We start from the raw sequence: 9,100 nt of genomic DNA, 5'->3' as shown, positions 1-9,100 counted from the left end.
TCAAACTCTTCAATAGTAGGAATAAATAGGTATCTGATAGAAATCTAGATCACCAATTTTTTTTTTAAATATGCTTTATTGATTATGCTGTTACAGTTGTCCCAATTTCTTTTCCCTCTGTTCCCCTCCACACAGTGACACCCCCCTCTAGTTGTCACCCCCTTTAGTCCATGCCCATTGCTTGTGCATATAGTTCTCAACATCTTCGTGTCTACTCCATTCCCTCCTATGCTTCTTAATTCCTGTACCATCTCCCTCCCTTTCCCCCCTTCCCCTGCTTTGCTGACTTCCCCCCATAATGTTCCCCATACCTATAACTTTTCCCACTCTTGTTGCCTACTTAGTTTGCCTTTGTTTCGATTCCCTAGCTTCTGTTGTTGGTTGTTGTATACAGTTTTCATTTTAATATTCATAGTTTTGATCCTCTTTCTCCTAAACAAGTCCCTTTAACATTTCATGTAACAGTGGTTTGGATCTGATGAACTTCAGTTTTACTTTGTCCTGGAAGCACTTTCTCTGCCCTTCTATTCCAAATGACAGCTTCACTGGATAGAGTAATCATGGTTGTAGGTTTTGCTTTTCATTACTTTGAATATTTCTTGTCAGCCCCTTGCCTGCAGTTTCTTTTCAGAAATCAGCTGATAGTCTTATTGAGACCCCTTTGTATGTAATTTTCTTCTCTCTTGCTGCTTTTAAGATTCTTTATCCTTAATTTTTGATATTTTGATTCTAATGTGTCTTGGTGTGGTTCTCCCTGGGTTCAGGTTTTTTGGAACTCTCTGTGCTTCCTGGACCTGTAAGTCTATTTCCTTCCCCAAGTTAGGGAAGTTCTGCTTCTTTATTTTTTCACATAATTTTTCAATTTCTAGTTCTTCTTCTTCACCTTCTGGCAACCCTATGATTTGGATGTTGGCCCGCTTATAGCTGTCCTATAGGTTTCTAAGCCTCTCATTTTCCTCACTTTTCGTTTCCTCTTTCCGCACTGGTTGACTGTTTGTTCCTTCCCTATGTTCCAATTTGTTGATTTGATCCCTGCTTTTCTTTCCCTCACCACTAGTTTCGTATGTGTTTTTGTTCATTTCAGCAGGACTGGCCTTTATTCCTTCCCCGTCTTAAAATCTGCTGTTAGGTCTGTAAGCATTCTTATAACCAAAGCTCTGAACTGTGCCTCAGAAAGATTTCCTATCTGCTGCTTCATTAGATTAGATATTTGCTGTATGATCAGCTGTGTTATTGGGATCTCCATCATGATCTGTGCCATCCTGAGTTTTGTGTTTACCTTTGCTTCCTGGGCGGGGCTGTCACACCTCCTATGCTATAAGGGGCGAAGCCTCATGCACTTGTCACAACCGGGCGACCCTTCTCACCACGCTGTGGCATCCTCTGTGGGGGCTGGGGGTCCAAGATGGACTACTGCCATCCACGCTCCACCGAGAGACCAGGGGCCTCTGCCTCCATCCTCACCCCATCTGGACCTCACAGTTCAAGGCAATGGGGGTCTGCCCTCCCCAGCATTGGAACCGCAAGCTGATGGGTCCAGTGTGCAGCCGGGGTGCTCCCCAGGTGCCTCTCTCCTCCCCTCCAAACACGGGTATCTGTGCTCCTGCTGTTCTGCCGCCGCCGCCAGCACAGCCCGACCTCTCTGGCCTCGCCCCTCCCACCTGCCCAGATGAGCACTACCTCTCTACAACTTCACACGTTGGACCTCCACCCATTTTCTGGAACCCTTGGCCATCCCTGGCCTTGCAGTAGTTATGCTCCTTCTCAGCTGTGGAGGGAGACGAAGCGTGTCTTTCCAGGCCTCCATCCTGGCCGGAAGTCTCCTAGATCACCAATTCTTAATCTGGGAGCTTGGACCCCTTAGAATTCACTGGATGGGTTTTGTGAAGTCTTAAGTATATGCAACATTTGGATTTTAAATGCATTTTCCTGGAGAGAGACTCCCAAAGGAGTGTGTGTGTGTTTTAAAAAGGTAAGACTCACTGTTAGGGATGGCTCTGGAATGTCTCCCCAGTGTTACTGCAGTCCACATTCTTTCACAGACCATATTCATTGCCTCCAGTGCTTGGCTCCCAGGGCTCAATGGACCACCGCTGTCTTTGTGACCTTGTCCAATTTTGAGACATCAGTGATGTAAAATGTATCGAGCCCTTGGTGAACTTCAGTCCCCAGAGTTATTTCTACTATTTTTTAGTAAGTTCCTATATATATGGAATGATAAACTGTGGCCTAGAATAGAAAAATTCACTTGGGAAAAGGAGATTTCGGCTCAATGAAAGATTCTGGATGTGTTCATTATCCATAAACAATGGATTTTATTGGTTTTTTGAGTGTCATTCATTGGCTGTACGCATAAGAACTAATCAACCATTGATGTGTTCTTTAATATTAACAACTTAATCATGACATATTCATTTTACTAAGATATCATTGACTATAAGAAGGAAACAGCATGTTTTGGTTGCTGATATTAGTAATCATACATAAGTGAAGACTCACATATTTCATCACCTTATGTTAATGTTTCATTTCAAAGTTGACACTCCAACATGAGTAGCTGGGATGGCTCCATAGGCCAAGCGCCCTATGCAGTTGCCAGAGGGGTGTTCACATTCCCTTTTTCCTGCTGGTAAACCAGAGGACACTAGCTAACTAATCAGAAAGAAAGTAGATGCCAGCAAATACAAAGTCCTTGCATTCTATTTTTCTAGTCCTAGGAAAGGAATAAAAATAGGACTCACGAAGTTCTCCCTTTGTTGTTCCCATCTGTTACTTATTATTTAATTTGAAGGCTATTTCATTCAAAGTGCCATTGATATTCAGCAAGTAAGGATTTCCGAGGTTAGAGAAGATTCATGACTGAGAATAAATGTTCCTTATTCTGTTGATTGACTCAGATTGCAGCATCTTCCAAAAATGATATAATGGAGGTGAGGGAACCTGAGAGGCTGATGCCAGAAGGTTCCAGTACCCTAATCCTGAATCTGGGACAGGGCTTCCCCAGACTAGCTTCAAACACCTAGTGGGGACTCCAGCTGGTTAGTTCAGTGTCATCCCAATACACCAAGGTTGTGGGTTCCATCCCCAGTCAGTGCACATACAAGAAATAACCAATGAATGCATAAATAAGAGGAACAACAAAGTGATGTTTCTTTCTCTCAAATCAATTTTTAAAAAGTTATTTAAAAAAAAACACACACCTACTGGGAAGTGAGAGACAGTGGGGATCTGCTTGGAGGATGTTTGTCACCCTCCCACCTTATGCCCTTTCTCCAGCCCCGTTGTTGGATGCTTCTGCCTTGGCTTAGAAACTGTTAGTATTCAGAACAAGGGGATTGTCCATACTAGCTCTAATTATATAGTAGTTCTAAAAGTAAAACGGGGTATAGGAAAGAATATTAAATAAAGCCTGACAGTGGTGGCTGTTTGGTATGTCAGCTGCCCAGATGAGATATTTATCGCCCCTGCTTTATCAATATCTAATAGGCAGAGGTGGTTGGGTGGCAGACCTTCCTTGAATATAAGCCTTATTGCCCAGGACTACAGCCATTTCCTTCTCCCAGAGGAAATGAGTAGGGGCCAGGTGTTTAGATGGAACTCTCCTGGAAGTACTGGTATACATTTTGCGAGTCTTTACTGTTTTGTTGTATCTTCATCCATATGCTTCTAGTCCTTGAAATTCTACAGTTGCAGAAAAGCCAAATAGTCTTAGGTTCTATCCCTGAAAACAAATGTCTCCATTCTTAGACTTGAAAGGACATGAGTTAGCCCCTGGTCAGGTTGTGTGGCTGGATGCTCTGGGTATTATCTGGTCTGTGTTCCTCTCAGATACCAACAGCTTCTAAATTTGCGTGGAAATCATCCTAATAAACCACTGCCATTTGAGTGCAGGTTTAGCAATAAAACAGCTTCCAGTGTTTCAGTACTGCTTTGTTATTTTCTAGAGCAAGCAGGGCTATGCTAGAGGGACAAATTAAATATTGTTCTATTTATCTGATTTCATATTTAACATCAATGGAGGAGACAACTTCAGAAAAAGCTGCAGTGCCTCTAGAGTCATAGGTCATTAGTCCTTTCTGAGTAACTCCCCCACTCTGTTCAGGGACCATTTCAAGACTCACCTCAAACTTCCAGCCCCGTTATCTTCCTCAGTTTTCAGCAAATAATTTCCCTCATCCAAGTGAGCAGTCAACACAAGGAGACACCCTCAACCTTCCATCACCAGACCTACCTCCAAGCACACCTCTTCTTCCCTCTGTTACAAATGGGAGAAGTATCCCGACTGTCTAAATTTCTCTATCTGCACCAAATTCCCTCTCCTGTGGCTTCTAAGGATTTGCTCCATTGACTCCTCTCCTATTTTCAACCTTTCCCATCACATTTGTTAGTCCCTCCAGCACCCAATTTTTCCAATTGTTTTTTTATTGTGGTAAATATAAAATTTACCATCTTAACTACTCTTAAGTGTACAGTTCAGGGGTATTAAATATATTCAGAATGATGTACAACCATCACCACAATCCATCTCCATAACTGTTCATCTTGTAAAATGGAAACCATACCCAATAAACAATTCCCGTGACCTCCCCAGCCCCAGCCTGACAACCATCATTTTACTCTCTGTGATCTTGACTATTCCTGAGTACTTTATATAAGTATTTGTTTGGGTGTGTGTGTGTGTGTGTGTGTGTGTGTGTGTGTGTGTGTGTGTGTGTGTGTGTGTGTGTGTGTGTGTGTGTCAGACTGGCTTATTTCACTTAACCACAGTTTCCTCAAGGGTCACCCATTAATTTTCTTGGTGATATTTTAACATACCTCCTACTTAAAATCCAACCCTCCCTTCTCTAGCCTTACATTTCTCCTTAGTGACCAAAAGTCTTATAAAATTAATTCTACACACTGAGTCCTACTCCTTGTCCCTCTGCAGTCTGACTTCTGCCCCACTGCTCCTCAGAAATAGCTTTCATCAAGGACACCAACGACCTGTATGTTACTAATACAGAAACAAAACAAAAACCCAAACACTTTTTTCCTTTTAATCATATTTGACCCCTCAGCAGCATTTAGTACTATGGATATGCCTTCTTCTAACCACTTTTTTGGTGACTAAAGTGACATACCACATCAACTGGTTTTCCTTCTCTTTGGCCACTTCTCAGTCTCGTTGGCAGCCTCCTGCTCTATTCACCTCTTTAATGTGACTCTTCCTTAGAGCTGTTTTGGGCCATTTCTTCCTCTTTCTCTCCATGGACAATCCTATTCATTCTTGTGGCTTTATTTCCTTCTGCTGGCAACTCCTGAATCTATACCAAGACCCAATTCTTGAGCTTCAGGGTTGTAGAAACACTGCCTACGTGACACTTGCATTGGGGATGTCTTCCAGGAATTCTGCATTCAACAACATATCCAAAACGGAACTCATTATTATTCCCACCGCCAAAAACCACCATTGCAGTATAACAAATCACCCCAAAACAATGACTTAAAATGACTTCTTAACAATTCTGAGGGTCGTGTGGGTGCCTCTGCTGGTGTCTCTCAGGCTCATTCATGCAGCTACATTCCCCTAGCTGATGTCTGGGCTTAGCCAAGAAGACAACAGGATCCTTTCACATGGTCATTCATCTTCACATCATGGTAGATGGTGTCCAGCTTCCAAGAGAGAGAGCAGAAGGTGCAAGTTCTCTTGAAGCTTTGGCTCAGAACTTTTCCAATGCACTTCTCTGTCACATTCTTTTGGTCATAACAGAATCACAAGACCAGACCAGATATCATGGGTGGGGAAATAAACTTCATCTCCTGATGGGAGGAGCTATGAAGTATCTGGCCATTTTAAAAAATTGATTTGCAAGAGGTGAGGTAGAAGCAGTGTGACTCCCCTATATTTATTCACTCAGAACCAATGATGATGTCACAGAATCTGGCCTGATGGTGAGAGATGGTTATCTGTCCATCACTAACTCATTTGATTTCTACTCCCTAATTCAATAGTTTATTGTGTCCTTTCTATGGAGGAGGTACTGGGAAGCAAATAGTGAGCAAAACAGGTAAGGTCTCTGCCCACAAAACTCACAGTTGAGTGATGAAGGTGAAATCATTTTGTGATCAGGCAATAAGATGCAGTTCAAGTTCACTCAGCTTCTCAGCATGATTTCAGGCCGAAATGGCCAGTTAGAAAGTACCTCGGAAAAGGCTAATGCCCTCCGATGATTGGCTGGGTTATTGGCCTAAGCCAATTGGATGCTGGCTGGGCTCTTGACCAGAGTCACGGTTCCCTAAAAAGCTGGTCTCTCACTCCCCTCAGTTTTTGGTTTCATCGCCCATTGCTTTCTTGAATTAGATTACCCTGAATTCAAATACCATATTTGCCACTTATTAGGCCACATTACCTTGGAAGTCAACCTCTCTGAACCTCAATTTCCTTATTTGTAAAATGGAAATAACAGGAAAGCTGCCAAGAATTAAATGGGGTGATTCAAATAAACCATGAAGATGCATTTTTAAAAATATTAACTCATTATAACTGCCCAGTCTAATCAATCTGACTCATGGCAGGAGGCTACCTAGGAAAACATACCCTCCCCCTGAATGGGATTCTCACTACTTCAGACTGGATGCCCTTTGTTTTGTAATATAAACACTAGCTGAGGGCAGGAAGTGGTAGCCCTGGCAGAACTGCTCCAAACAGGCTGGTTTCATTGTCCCAGTTGGAGCCTCAGCCTAGATCTTCCCTGACAGCACTCAGTTGGATTAAACAAATGCCAATCAATCTCCTTATAGGTGCAGGCAGTGAAATAATAAAAAGAAATTTCAGTGAATGTCTTGCCAATTCAATGCAAGCAAAAATTCTACCCTCAATTCTGGTGACCATGTTTAGCTCTAGGAATTGTGTTTCAGTGGAAGTAATGCAAGAATGACAGTCCCAGTGCTAGAGCAGCTGCACTTTGTAATGAAATAGCAATGGAGAGAGGGCAGTGGGCACCCAGACTTCAGTCTTGCTCTATAGACCTCTGTCACAAAGAGCTTAAAATTGAGTCTTTTAGTGTTGCTGAAAGCTTTGCTATGTAGATATCTGAGATAAAGAGTAAGGGGGAGAGGCACCTCAAAATCTAGTTTTGTGCCTTTTTCTAAAAAGTGATTACCTCAGTAGTAGGACAGAAGGAACATTATTCCTCAGAAAGCCAATTAGCAGTCTCCCTCAGGGTTACTGTCCGACATGGAATGAGATTATGGTGCTGTCTCCTAGCAGTAGCTCACTGCTGGTAAGGAGGCTGAGAATGAGACTAGTCCTTTGGGAAGATAACATGGTATTTGGCATTCTCTCTTCTGTAGCATAGTGGGTGCATGCCCTCGGTTTTACTGACTGGTTAAGAGCTGAGAAAACATTCTCAGTCCCCATCACCTTTTCTACAGTACAAATAAATTAATTACTACCAGTATTTTTTAAACTTTGATTTTTTCCATTACAATGTGTTGTCTGTTTCATTTTTAATTGACATACATGTAGAACGGAATGTACGGATATCAGTTGGACAGTTCTATGAGTTTTGACAATTGTAAACACTGCTCCAATTAAGATACAGAACATTTTATCACCCGAGAGGTCCCTTGTGCCCAACCAATCAATCCTACTCACTGCAGCCCATCCTCAGCAACCACTGTTCTAGTTTCTATCACTACAGAAATATACCTGTTTTGAATTTACATAAAGGGTATCATGTACCATATACTCTTTGTGTCTGGATTCTTTCATTCAAAATAACTCTGAGATAGCAAATCACTCATTTGTGTTGTTGCATGTATCAATAGTTCATTCCTTTTCTTTTCCTTTGTAAATCAATGTTATTGGAAGGTATAGTTTATATACAATAAAATGACATTTTAAATACAGGCATACCTCAGAGATATTGTGGGTTTGGTTCCAGACCTCCATAATAAAGTGGGTATAGCAATAAAGTGAGTTGTAATCTTTTGCTGGTGGAGGGTCTTCCTTTCAATTTGTAAAAGACCCCTGTGAAGGACAATAAAGTGAAGCGCAATAAAATGAGCTGCACAGTTCTAAGAGTTTTAACAAATTCATACATATATGTAACTCAAAATCAAGGTCTAAAGCCCTGACTTTTAACAAATTCATACATATATGTAACTCAAAATCAAGGTCTAAAGCCCTGACCAGTATGGCTCAGTTGGTTGGGCATCGTCCTGCAAAGCAAAAGGTTGCTGGTTCGATTCCTGGCCAGGGCACGTGTCTGGGCTGCAGGTGCAGTCCCTTGTTGGGGTGCGTGCTAGAGGCAATTGATCTATGTTTCTTTTCCTTTCTTTCTCCCTCCCTTCCCTCTCTCTGAAAAGAAATAAATAAAATCTTTTTAAAAAATTAAATGTTTATAAAAACACTTTAGAGTTCATACTCTACTGGAGAGAGACAAAGGTAAATTGGCAACCAAAAGGATGATTTTTGACAGCGTGCAAATGCTCACTTAAGTATTATCAATTAATGTTAATATCAGAAAGGAGTTAAAGCAATTTATGTGATGGGAGCTTGATGGCGTATTATACCATTACATTGATTTTTAAAAATGACATTAAGAAATACTTAGCCCTATAATAAAAAGGTCAAATTTTAAACCTTATGTACACTTTGTTTAAGACTATGTGAAATACCTGTGCTGTGATGGGTATGAACAAAGACTGGCATGACCCAGAAGACAAAGATACCGCTGTAGTATTTTTTTGAGTGGTGGGAATACGAGGTGGGGGCAGGGGCGGAGAGGGAGATTTAAGGGCTTTCGGTTTCGTTTTGGTTTTTGTTGGCTTACCAGTTAACGCGTTCCTAACAGTAGAAACTCGCATCATGTAGTACTCTCATAGCATTTTCCCTTGGGTAAAGCTTTAGAGTTCAGAGATTTATAAATTTAACGAGACGTGGCAAGTTTGAAAATAAAACGGGTTATTTCAGTGTGAAGTAAGGCACCGAGAGCATACACCTGACGATACACGCGGAGGCGTCCGCTTTGCGCCTGACGGGAAGAGGCGCGGCTCGGAGACGCCCGGCGCGGAATGGTGACGTATTGAGCCGCTCAGAAAGTGACGTCACTTTTCA

The 9,100-nt window shown here is 41.9% G+C and overlaps 1 long non-coding RNA gene across 1 annotated transcript; it reads right to left on the bottom strand.

Moving 5' to 3' along the window:
- Window positions 1-4,743: 4,743 nt before the first annotated feature.
- Window positions 4,744-9,029, bottom strand: LOC149994206 (uncharacterized). Its single transcript, XR_016507871.1, has 3 exons — window positions 8,817-9,029; window positions 7,898-8,011; window positions 4,744-5,388 (listed from the first exon to the last, which is right to left on the bottom strand). It is a non-coding gene; the product is annotated as an uncharacterized LOC149994206 (long non-coding RNA).
- Between the last annotated feature and the right edge of the window lie 71 nt (window positions 9,030-9,100).

Source organism: Furipterus horrens, unplaced genomic scaffold (genome assembly GCF_987537825.1).
Source record: "Furipterus horrens unplaced genomic scaffold, mFurHor1.1.pri manual_scaffold_13, whole genome shotgun sequence".
Lineage (NCBI taxonomy): Eukaryota > Metazoa > Chordata > Mammalia > Chiroptera > Furipteridae > Furipterus > Furipterus horrens.
This window is presented reverse-complemented; position numbering and strand designations above follow the sequence as displayed.